The 10,025-nt window shown below is 41.5% G+C and overlaps 2 long non-coding RNA genes across 4 annotated transcripts; both read right to left on the bottom strand.

Moving 5' to 3' along the window:
• On the bottom strand, positions 1–5,852 carry LOC119322092. 3 transcript variants are annotated; one of them, XR_005155407.1, is made up of 8 exons: positions 5,133–5,852; positions 4,454–4,510; positions 4,296–4,370; positions 2,805–2,934; positions 2,228–2,411; positions 1,184–1,891; positions 386–456; positions 1–213 (listed from the first exon to the last, which is right to left on the bottom strand). It is a non-coding gene; the product is annotated as an uncharacterized LOC119322092 (long non-coding RNA). The 3 variants fall into 3 exon arrangements; XR_005155408.1 differs by having other exon boundaries at positions 328–456; positions 1,184–2,411; XR_005155406.1 differs by having other exon boundaries at positions 1,184–2,411.
• A 3,195-nt stretch (positions 5,853–9,047) lies between these two features.
• Positions 9,048–9,991, bottom strand: LOC119323192. The gene is made up of 3 exons (XR_005156176.1): positions 9,816–9,991; positions 9,653–9,742; positions 9,048–9,167 (listed from the first exon to the last, which is right to left on the bottom strand). It is a non-coding gene; the product is annotated as an uncharacterized LOC119323192 (long non-coding RNA).
• Positions 9,992–10,025: the final 34 nt, after the last annotated feature.

Here is a 10,025-nt window from a genome sequence, read left to right as displayed (position 1 = left end):
TAGGAAATGGGAAATATATACTTGTGCCAAAAGTGAGCAAGCTCGATCAATCTACATCAAGTTCGATACATATAGCGTACTTTTCATACAGCAAAAGCAAGCCACAGCGGCAATGTGAGGCAAAAACCTACATAGTTCCATAGAAGCATATTTTTTGATAGATCCACCTGATCGTCTTGACGTTCGACCTTTCATACGCCACATCACATGAACCTGCCATGAGTAGTTTGTTCAGTCACTTGAAACAGGTAAAACTTTCCCCAGTGACAACAGAGTTATGAACCTTGAACTAAACTTTTCAAAGTTTGATTTATCAATGACAGCTACCTATGCGTAGTGTCGAAACCGAAGACACACAAGAGATTTCTTTCGATCTTTGACCAACCTCGTAATTATTGTCGCTCTTCCGTCCACACCTTTCATCAAACGGACTTGCCCCATGGCGCATCCATCACGCTACCAACATGACACAATCATGGTAGAGATTAGAGTAGACCATGTTCTGTTAAAAGGATAAAATGGTTCATGCAGTCCTATAACCCATCATATATTTTACCTAAACAGTGATACTTTTCTGCTCAATGAACAATGCAGAAGACATCAACAATATATGTGTTGGTTACTAACTAAATGTGTGCTACCAACACACTTGAAAGGCAGAAGACATGAACAATACATAACAAGCCTTGAAATAATCCATTTAAGAAAAGTATATCTAAAATTCAATGGACAGATTTAATCTGCTCCCACACGTATGTAACAGTAACATGTAGCTTGTATGGAGAAGAAAAGAAAGCAGGTCAGATGATTTGAAGTAAGAGAACTGAAGATTTAGCAGAAAAGTATGACTAAAAAATGAATGAACTGAATAAAGCTGGCCACATGATCATATACAAAGGACAAACTAAAAGAGATATGCTACAGATTTGTGGCCTCAAATCAACCCTTTTCTAATTTTATCCTTCCCCAACCATGGCGGCTTGAGGATGCCATGGTTTTTTCCTGTACTTGAGGATGCATGTCACAAACTCACTCCCTCCCTCCCTCCATCCCTCTCTCTCTCTCTCTCTCTCTCTCTCTCTCTCTAAGTTTGACGTATGGATCTTCCTATTTCCTGTGACCCTACCATGTCCTATTATCTGAGATAGTTCTTGTTCCCTAAACTGCAGGGTAGGAGGTTCACCTTGTTGTTGTAGGTTGACTTTGCTTGGGGAGACAGTAGCTGCAGGATCGGAGGAGGCTGAAGCGAGCTCGAGTCGGTCAGTTGCAGCCACCCACAATGTTTTATCATTTTCAAGCCTGGAACACTACAACAGCATGTGAATATAAATGAAAAGTAACATCGACACATTTTTACATACTGCCATGTCCAGTCTCTCGTATTTAGAAAATAGAAGCCATTTCAAATATGATGTCTGGGACATATCTCGAGAGAAGTTCAAAAGCTAAATCTGCCTAAACATGCATTTTTTTGCCCGAACAGTTGGTAATCAACAACTTACTATAAACTACATCTCCAAACAATACGGTTCAGGTTGAAATGAACCTAGCATTTAATGTTTATTAAAAATAGAATATATGCAAAACTAATCCTCCAAAAACAACCTGCAGTGGAAAACATTTTATAACATGTGTGGTTTTTCTTCATGTCCGAAATAAATGCATGTTTACATGAGAGGAAAAGTCACAATAAATGCTACTCCGTATCTCGTTGGCAAGCTCACTGGCTACTTGGCATCGAAGAATGCTTTCACCAGGGAGACTTTGCTAAAATAAGAATAAAAAATCAGTAGACTTGACAACAGGAGCATACAGACCTTTGTCGATGTCATTATCATCTTTGATTTAATAGAGAAATGAGAATAGTTTGAATACCCTTTCTTTTCTGAACCTGAATACACATATACAACTGATGTTTGTCAGTTCCAAAATCCAGCCCAAACTGAAATTATGCATGGCCATGATCCATTCAAAAATTTACAAAAAAATATCCATTCGATAGTAAAACTGTGGCACACGATTAGACGAGGGCTCACCTTCAAAGTTAAAAGGCATCCATTCAAAAGTAAAAAGTATTTACCGACTAACAGTAACTTAATAAAATTCTACTATACTCTAAGCACACACTTATCAACCCAAAATGAATTGACCCTACTGCATTTGTATATCAGGAGGTAGCTAGTCCAGAAATGACAACAAAAGATGCAGGCTAAAGATCACGTCTCACCTGAAGACGATAAAAGAAGAACAGAGAGTAGCAATAGATGATAGAACCAGGAATCTCTTTGGTGCCGAGTGTCCCGAGAGCTTCTCCGGTCAAATTAAATTTCTGTAAATGTCCCGTTCAATTAGAAGACCACCATAAGTAGTGTGTATCAGTTTGAGGTACTCGTTCGACTGCTCTGCAATAACTGAAAGTATGTGCCACTTTAGTACAAAATTTGTCAAAATAGAACTTAAATATTTAACAAACTGAAAAGATGGGAAAAAACTGCAATTGAAATATATACTATTAAGATTCATTTACATGCAATGCTATTGGAGAAACAACTAAATAACTGATCATTATTTTGATCTATCATATATAACTACTCATGGCCACCTCTTTCTTATTTTGTTCTCTGACCAATGATTTTTATACATCTTCAGTTAGTATTGGTCCTTGATTTACTATAGGTGTATCACCCAAAAAGTTACAATCTTATATATGGCTTAGAAATTGGAAGTCAATAAGAATATAACTACATTCAGACTAAATGTAGATAGCTCGTTGCTCTTTTTTTGAGAGACATGGAGATACGGACCTAGGTGCACCAATTATGTCGATACCCAGCCAAGATACTTGGGCTTGTGACGACGACGGTCATGGAGGAGAGAACGACGGCACCAACAAAAGGACACGCTCCAAATTTAGATTGCAGCTCGACCATCAACCTAGATCAGCAATAGGAGATCATAAACTGGAACATGGAAACAGAAAGGAAACCAAGGGAGCAAGCTCACCGGTGAAATACCAATCCTACCATAAGCCTCTGTCATCCCTCAATCTCTCACAACTTACTGCCTCCCAATCTCTCTCTCAGTCTCTCACCACAACACCACCACACAACTGCCCGCCTCCCCCAAAGGCATGCACACAACAGCAGCAATATCACCACACATCCGGCCAGGGCACCGCTCGTTCCCATCACGAGCTTTTCTTTTCCACGCATGCAAAAATTGTTCATACAAATGATGACTAACCTGCATACTAAAGAACACTGCCGTTGAATTAATCTACAAATTACTTTTTGAGCTAGAAATGGCATGTAGTTAATGGGACTATCCATTTTGGTTGATCCTGATTAGTAGATTCCAACTTCTTATGATGATCCAATACTGCAGCGACATCCTAAGCTGAGTTTTTATAGAACACATATAAATCAGCCTGGCAACTGACCTAAACAAAGGCACAAACTGACAGAAAACAAATGCATAGGTAGAAAAATAGATCAATCTCAACATTTAATGGAACTCAACAGAACAACCAACAACCAATTTTCTGCTTATCATATAATTACAAACTGAAAACTGGGAACAAACACGGCATGCAAAAAAATCTAGCACCTAAGAAAGCCACTTTGATTTAACTGAATTGCAACCACGATAAAAACAGAGCCTCCTTTTTTCTAACTAGCCGTGTGATTTGTTTAACCCTTAAAGTTAAATGACCAAACAGGGATTAATAAGAAAAGACCAACAAACAGATCATCTAGTTAATCTAACAGACTGTGCGATTTTCCTAACCCTTAAACTAAATGACTAATGTTGGATTAATCAGACTAACACATACATCATCTAACTAATGTAACCAGCAGTGTGATTGGCCCTTAAGCTAAATGACCAAAGCATGGACTAATCCAATAACACCAGCCCCCGCCAAATCTGCCCCTCCCTCTCTCTTCCACAAGCCCCGCTAATAAGCACAAAGAAATGAAAAAGAAAAGAAACACCAAGCAACCATATGTGCATATGAGAACAAAATCACAGCCCTAGTAGGATGCAGCCAAGGAAGGAAAGGCACATGGCAGCAAACAAATAAGGCAGAAAAGAAAACCACTAAAATCCACCGACAGGATAACACTTTGCCTCCACCAATACAAGAAACAACAAACAAACGCACTCATTTGTTAGTATGCACACCCACACAAACGACACACACGATATATCAACAATAAATACACACCAATGCACGAGCACTGACCTAGATATGCAAAGGAACAACAGCTTAGAGAAGAAGCAGGTGAGGGGTCAACCTGCAGTTCCCTGGACATGGACGAAGACGTGAAGGACGCCACGGATCCAACAAGATCAACCAAAATAAGCAGCACCTGACATTCCAAAGCAAAATAAATGTCAACATCACGGCTCGGCTGAAGTAGATGATGAAAACCGGGTCAAAATGGAGGCTTACCCACAGGTCGATGAGCTCAGTAACAGATCCGGACCAGCGACGGGAAGAACTACATATCTGCAGGCAAAAGAGACAGCTTTAGAGCTTGCAGCGTGAGGGCAAAAAATGTGGGAATATGGAATCACCATTAGATAGTCATCATCCTGTAGAGGAAAGGATAAAATATTTTTTTACAAAAGGATATACAGGCAAGAGTACTGCTGCTGTAAAATTACTGAAACTACTCTATAAAATTAATAGAATTAACATGATCTCCTGGAGTAGTTCAAGCAATACTGGAGTAGTTAAAGATACTAATATTGGTGCAGCACTAAGCATGAGATACAATACTCCACAAAATTAACATAATCAAGAAAGCATCAGCAAGTTAACAATCTAACAAGACAAGTTTCAGTACAGCACCAAGTCAAAGCCCACTGCAATCTTTAAGCTACTGGAAATTTCAAAACAGTGAAGTTCCATTTTAAGCTACTGCAGTCTTTCTCTTAAATCTAGTCATGCATCTGTGGAACTTGGCAGCATTCATTGAAGAATGGAGTAAATTAACTTGGCTGTATACAAACTTTAAGTAAGTTGACTTAGCATTCTACTGAAATTCCACTGCAATCTTTAAACTACTATAACCTGTCGGAAATATACTGCAAACCCCCACAAAAAGTTCATCTTTTGTACCGAGTACCTTGAAGATGGCATCGTAGCCGGCGAGGACCTCCTCGATCTACGTGCACTTCCTCTCCAGCTTATTCTTGTCATCCTCGCTGGCTTCCTCGAGCTTGATCTTGGCCTTGCCGGCGGCACCGGGCTTGGACTTGGGCTCCCACTTCCACTTGCGATCGACGCGGTCGTCGTTGTGGGAGGCGAGCTCCGCCTCCCACTTGAGAGCCCGACCCCACCGTGCGGCTTCTCCTCGGCCGTCCACTTCACCTTGCAGCCCCCCGGGGAGGCGGTGGCGTAGCTGTACTTGCGGCGAGCCGACTGGGTGCCTTGGTGCGAGGGTGACGGTCCAAATGTTGTAATTAAGCAGATAATGGTCAGATTAGTAGGAAGGTTTGAGAAACTGTTTACATTAAAAAAATCAAAGTAACCATCCATGATACATGAGTTTACTATAGGCCACAAATAGCAAAATAAACCAATGCAATGTAAGCAAGGCATAGTCAATCCACATGATAATTTATTTGCATGGTAAGCAGTAAGAGAATTGGCAGTGAACTGGACACTAAAACTAAATATTTTTTTGATATTCTAAAAACTTTCATACACATAAACGATTCATTTCACAAGGGACTGAAATATACCAGGCAAGGAAATCGGAATACTGATCGAAGATGTATTAGTTATAACCTTTCATAGCAAACATTGGAGCAGAAAGTTCCTACTTGAGCTAGATGATATCAGATATAACCTTTCATCTCAATGTGAATACCGACCGAAGATGTAGTAGTTAGTTATGTCACATGTAGAATGAGATACAAAAAGAGCATGTAGTATGCAAAAAAGGGAATGCAGCAACAACGGAAAGAAACGCTAAAAGGGAACATAGAGAGCAGAAAACCAACCCAAAATGCAAGCAAGAATCTTTAAAAGGGAACATAGAGCAGCATGTGCATGACGCATAGAAAAATGGGGTCACCTTAAGATCAAGAATTAGTGGCCCTCTCTCAGTTCAAATCAAAAGGAAGGAACCACTATTATTGATTAGAGTTATTTTTAATTAGGCAAAGCATTATAGCACTGGATCCTAAGCTACAGTTGAGGCATACAAAACTACAAGTGTCTATAATTTTCATATATAAACAATCTTTAGTATCTCAACCCGAACCAAAGCAAAAAAAAAATCATGGTTAAGTACCCAACAAACGAAGAATGAACCTTTTTGGAATTTTAAAGTAGCAAGACATGAAAAGTTCTCTTTTGCCTTCAATACTACACACATTGGGGGAGGTAGCTGCAGTTTTATTGCATAGTGGGCTCATATTCGCCTTTCCTTGATCATATAACCTACCCCCGTCATCTCTTATCACCAGATCAATCTGTTTATACAGTAGAGCTGCCATGGTTATCACTCAACAAGAATGACCATCCAAGGACAACAACAAGTATCACATGACCAAAAAGGATTCTAGAGAGAAGAGGGAGGATCCAACTTGATACCCACAGGTGCCTCGATTGCTCAAAGGCACACTAATTCCAGCCAAGGTAATCATCATCGCCCTAGCACGAACACGACTTGAGCATAAATAAGCAACACCTTTAAATACAACTAAAAATGGTTCAGGGTTGATTGCATAGCCGCCACCGGACGCCATCACCGGCGCCGCTGATATGCCTCCCTCCTCCGTGGCCGTTGCCGCCGCCGTTGTGGTTGGTGGGAGCCACCTGCGTGGGAGGGAGGCAGCTGCAAGAGCGAGTGAGAGATGAGGAGGCGGCTAGGTCTCCCACTGCAGCGGCCCCCCTTATACCCACATAAGCGAAATGACCGAAATGCCCTGGTGGGGGTATGGTATTTACATCCTGATGCAATTGGAATTTTATCCGACGACTGATGTTGATCGGGTAAATATCTAACGACCTACTGCGATTTGGATCGAGATCCGACGGTCTGTATCGCGAGGAGATTCCGATCGGACGGCCAGAATGCCCAAATCGCTGAGGAGCCTCGGGTTTCGATTTGTCTCGTGTTTCTGGATTCAGGGTTCATTGCATAGCGGGCTCAGATACACCTTTCCTCGATCATATAACCTACCCCCGTCATCTCTTATCACTAGATCAATATGTTCATACAATGGAGCTGCCCTGGTTATCACTCAACAAGAATGACCATCCAAGGACAACAACAAGTATCACATGATCAAGAAGGATTCTAGAGACAAGAGGGAGGATCCAACCTGATACACACATGTGCCACGATTGCTCAAAGGCACACTTATTTCAGCTACGATTAATCATCATTGCCCTAGCACGAACGCCACTGATCAATCTAGCAAATCCAGGAGCATAGCTATAGGACAAGGGCATCCACATGTAAACCAGAGCATCACATGAGCTCCTATGATAGCAACTAAACATGAACAACAACCTGCAAACCCTAAAATGGCATGGATCCACAACTACAGAGCTCAAGTAGGAAGCGATGCATGAGTAGGGCATAGAGCATCAACCAGACGAGCACCACATCAATATAGCCATGGCCATGTCCCATAAAGTAGCCGAAGCAGAGGAGTGGGAAGAATATGGACCTCACCGAGGGAGGTTGTAGCCGAGGCAGTACTCAGTGCGCGCCGGGGTTGCGCCTGAACGCCGTCCAACCGGCAAGGAACCGCGTTGGAGTTGCGCCTTGCACCGTCCCGCCGACGAGCACAAATGCATCAAACAACCTGTGTAGGAAAGGCATCGTTGTTATCAGAAACAATTACTTAGGAATTAATATTTAATAGAAATGCATTTTTTAGCACAAAGATATACGCAGGAAAAATACATGAGCAGATCCTTCTATCAAAGGTCAAAAAAAAAAAACAATATGAAATCAATATGTTAGTTAGAAAATGTTTTGGTAGAACATATTCAAAACATCCATGTGCAGTAAAAAAGGAACTTGACCTTGCTGCAATCATCTCTGAACCCGTCACTATAGTCTAAACCAGGGAGAAGGAATAACAATGCAGCTTTCTAGTCCTGACTGCTTTTCTTGTGAGCAAATGCATAATAATTTTGACTCAGGTGGAACTATACAGAACAAAAACAAAATGGCTCCAATGAAGCAACTATAAGATTTGGAAGCTTTGTAGGCAAGCACAAAAAGACCAGATTCTTCAACAACTTGGCAATTCGGATGCAATAGCACTGTCCTCATGAGCATATAAAGAGAAGAAACAAGGTGCATTTCATCTCCATTAGAATTTGAAAATATAAAGAGAAGAAATAATGAAAATCCATAAGAAAGGCCAACAAAATTAATGGTTAAAGGGGTGGAAAACTAAAGAATGGATGAGCTCTCCGGAGGGTCCTGGCCACAACGACACATATGGCCATACTAATGAACAAACGCTTCCTAGTATACATCAGGGGTTCACATATTACAGTTTGCTATCTAGAACAGTCTGAACATGAGCCTAATTCTCTTGGATAATTCAAAATGTGGTGTTGCATATACAGTAGCTAGCATATACTATACTTTAAATAAAAACTAAACCTACAGTTGTCTGCTCTATGATTTCAATGTAGCATTCATGTAAGGCAAGAAACACATCATTTTGAAACTATTAGGAACATTGGCACAAGCGTAGCTTAGAAGTGGAATAAGTAATGTACTCCTCTCTCTCTCTCTCGCTCAAATTTACAGCACTGCAATTGTTCCTAACTCATGTTGTGATGACCAAGTTATATGAGTCTAAGTGCATGTGTTTTTGTGTGTATGCATAAGTTGATCTAAGTTCACCATTCCAGTCCAGGAGTGCATATACTTGTAGAGAACATGACTTAGTTTATTTATGTAGCATGGACCCTTTCATTTGAAGTAGGGAAGCACATGAATTTTGGATACTGCACGTGAGAATAGGCGTTGGGTTTGGGGCGTAAGGTAAGGATCCAAATACCTCAAGGTGGTGTGGAAACGGCAGGGTCGCCGGCATCAAGTCCGTGCCGTGGAGAAAACTATAGCAGTACAATAAGCCTCCAAAGCAAATAAGCTTATAGGTAAAATTACTTATCTGATCTATCAAAAGGGGAAAAATTATGTCAAAAACTCTTACTATTTAAAAATTGTGCATTTATATTCTTGTAAGCCTAATTGAATTAGCATCTAGGCATCTAGGCATATGTAATAGTTTTCCCTTTTCTCTCTTGGCTCTCTTAAAAAGCTTGTGCATTCATATGTTTGTAAGCCTAACTGAATTAGCATGCTAGTTAGAAATTAGAACAATGAAACACTCAAATCAAAACAGCAAGAGCACATTTAATTGGTATAGGAGCTGTAACCATGTGCATATCAATGAGCAGAAAAATAACATGGGCACATTTATTTCTTCCGATATCAAACAAATATCACATATCACAGGGCAGTTATAAGAGCATGCATCAAGCTTAAACAACCTACAGAGCGAATCGAGCGTGAGAGAGAGAGAGAGAGAGAGAGAGAGAGAGAGAGAGCAGGACAGAGGAGAGGGGAGAGGAAGCGGTGGCTTGCCACCTACACCTGACCTACGCAGGGGAGGGGAGGTAGAAGAGCCGCAACAGCTTCTCCATGGCATGGCCCCCTTCCTTGACACAATCAGATGAGATGAGATGGGCCTGCACACAGTCACACATCAGAGGAAGATTAAAACCAGAGAAAGAAGAAGAAAAGGTAAGGAAGGATGCATACGCGAGGCTCTTGAGGGGATCCTGCGGATCTAAGCTACGGGCTCGAGCTCGGCCACGGCCACCGCCGTGCTCACCAACGCGTCGATGGTGGACGCGCCGCTCCCGTCCGGCCCTGAAGACCCCGCTGTCTCAGAGGAATCAATCCCGCGAGGGGAGAATCCACCGGCCACGAGAGAGAAGGTGAGGGGATTGGGAGAAGGTGGGGGCCAGC

Source organism: Triticum dicoccoides, chromosome 6B, assembly GCF_002162155.2.
Source record: "Triticum dicoccoides isolate Atlit2015 ecotype Zavitan chromosome 6B, WEW_v2.0, whole genome shotgun sequence".
Classification (NCBI taxonomy): Eukaryota; Viridiplantae; Streptophyta; class Magnoliopsida; order Poales; family Poaceae; genus Triticum; species Triticum dicoccoides.
The sequence above is the reverse complement of the archived record's forward strand: the minus strand, read 5'-3'. Positions and strand labels throughout refer to the sequence as shown.